Here is a 2,515-nt window from a genome sequence, read left to right as displayed (position 1 = left end):
AGCGTTCAACGCTAGCTTTTTTGCCAGGGTGGGCGTTAAACGTCCAGTGAGGACTGCCTCACTGGAATTTAATGCCAGGCTTGCTGCCATTGTGGGCATTGAACGCCCAGTGAAGGCTTCTTCACTGGCATTCAACACCGTCCTAATCTCCTCTGTTTCGGCCTCAACCTCCATAGTTATGGCTTTGCACTCTTCTCTAGGATTAACCTCAGTATTACTGGGAAGAGTGTCTGTAAGAGTCTCAGGGATTCTCTTGCTCAGTTGACCAACTTGCACCTCCAAGTTTCTAATGGAGGACCTTGTTTCATTAATGAAACTGTGGGTGGTCTTAGTGTGGCTGGAGACCAAAATTATTAAGTCAGAAAGGCTCTGCTTAGAGGTCTCCATATTCCCTTGAGAAGATGGGAATGGTGGTCTATTATTGAACCTATTCTAGTTCCTACCACCTTGGTTGTTATTGAAACCTTGCTGAGGTTTCTGTTGATCTTTCCATGAAAGATTAGGATGGTTCCTCCATGAAGGGTTGTAAGTGTTTCCATAGGATTCTCCCATGTAATTCACCTCCTCCATGGTGGGTTGATAAAGATCATAAGCTTCATCTTCAAGAAAAGCTTCCTGAGCACTGCCAGTTGCAGTTTGCATCCCAGTTAGATGTTAAGAGATTATGTTGACCTATTGGTTCAAGATCTTATTCTGTGCCAGGATGGCATACAGAGTCTCAACTTTATGAACTCCTTTCTTCTGAGAGATTTCATGATTTACAGGGTTTCTTTCAGAAGTGTACATGAACTGGTTGTTAGCAACCATTTTAATGAGTTCTCTTGCTTCTGCAGGTGTTTTCTTCAAGTGGAGGGATCCACCTGCAGAGCTATCCAAGGAAATCTTGGATATCTCAGACAAGCCATCATAGAACACGCCTATGAAGGACCATTCTGAGAGCATGTCAGGAGGACATCTCTTGATCAAATGCTTGTATCTTTCCCAGGCTTCATAGAGGGATTCATCTTCTCTTTGCCTGAAGGTTTGAACTTCCACTCTGATCTTACTCATCCTTTGAGGAGGAAAGAACTTAGCCAGAAAAGCATTAACCATCTTTTCCCAAGAGTCAAGACTCTCTCTTGGCAGGGCATCTGGTGCACGAAATTGTGATCATCAACAATGGCACCAAAGACTTGGTGCTCTCAAACGTGAATCACATTTTGTCACAACTTCGCACAACTAACCAGTAAGTGCACTGGGTCGTCCAAGTAATAAACCTTACGTGAGTAAGGGTCGATCCCACGGAGATTGTCGGCTTGAAGCAAGCTATGGTCACTTTGTAAATCTTAGTCTGGCGGATTCAAATGGTTATAGAAAATTGATAATTAAAACATAATTAAAATATAAACTAGGATAGAGATACTTATGTAATTCATTAGCGAAAATTTCAGATAAGCGTATAGAGATGCTTTCGTTCCTCCTGAACCTCTGCTTTCCTGCTGTCTTCATCCAATCATTCCCACTCCTTTCCATGGCAAGCTGTATGTTAGGCATCACCGTTGTCAATGACTACATCCCGTCCTCTCTGTGAAAATGGTCCAATGCGCTGTCACTGCATGGCTAATCATCTGTCGATTCTCGATCATACTGGAATAGGATTTACTATCCTTTTGCGTCTGTCACTACGCCTAGCACTCATGAGTTTGAAGCTCGTCACAGCCATCCCTTCCCAGATCCTACTCGGAATACCACAGACAAGGTTTAGACTTTCTGGATCTCAGGAATGGCCGTCCATGGGTTCTAACTTATACCACGAAGACTCTAATATCTCGGACTCGGTCCCCTGTATTAGATATCTAAGAGATACTCATTCTATCTCATCTTCATGTAGAACGGAAGTGGTTGTCAGGCACGTATTCATAAGTGAGAATGGTGATGAGCATCACATAATCATCACATTCATCATGTTCTTGGGTGTGAATGAATATCTTAGAATAGGAATAAGCTTGAATTGAATAGAAAAACAATAGTACTTTGCATTAATACCCGAGGAACAGCAGAGCTCCACACCTTAATCTATGGTGTGTAGAAACTCTACCGTTGAAAATACATAAGAACAAGGTCTAGGCATGGCCGAGAGGCCAGCCTCCATGATCTCAGAACTAAACGTCCAAAGATCCTCGAATATAATAGTAAAAAGTCCTATTTATGCTAAACTAGTTACTAGGGTTACAGAGATAAGAAAATGATGCAGAAATCCATTTCCGGGACCCACTTGGTGTGTGCTTGGGCTGAGCATTGAAGATTTCATGTGGAGAGGTCTTTCTTAGAGTTAAACACCTGTTTATAACCTGTTTCTGGCATTTAACTCCACTTTGCAACCTGTTTCTGGCGTTTGACTCCAGAATAGGGCAGAGAGCTGGCGTTGAACGCCAGTTTGCATCGTCTAAACTCAGGCAAAGTATGGATTATTATATATTTCTAGAAAGCCCTGGATGTCTACTTTCCAACACAATTGAGAGCGTGCGATTTGGAG

General features: G+C 42.6%; 1 non-coding gene across 1 annotated transcript; it reads left to right on the top strand.

Annotated features, from left to right (window-relative positions):
• The first annotated feature begins 940 nt into the window (after positions 1-940).
• On the top strand, positions 941-1,044 carry LOC112731724 (small nucleolar RNA R71). Its single transcript, XR_003167489.1, has one exon. It is a non-coding gene; the product is annotated as a small nucleolar RNA R71 (small nucleolar RNA).
• The last annotated feature ends 1,471 nt before the right edge of the window (positions 1,045-2,515 follow it).

The sequence above is a fragment of the Arachis hypogaea genome, chromosome 12 (genome assembly GCF_003086295.3).
Source record: "Arachis hypogaea cultivar Tifrunner chromosome 12, arahy.Tifrunner.gnm2.J5K5, whole genome shotgun sequence".
NCBI classification, from domain to species: domain Eukaryota; kingdom Viridiplantae; phylum Streptophyta; class Magnoliopsida; order Fabales; family Fabaceae; genus Arachis; species Arachis hypogaea.
This window is presented reverse-complemented; position numbering and strand designations above follow the sequence as displayed.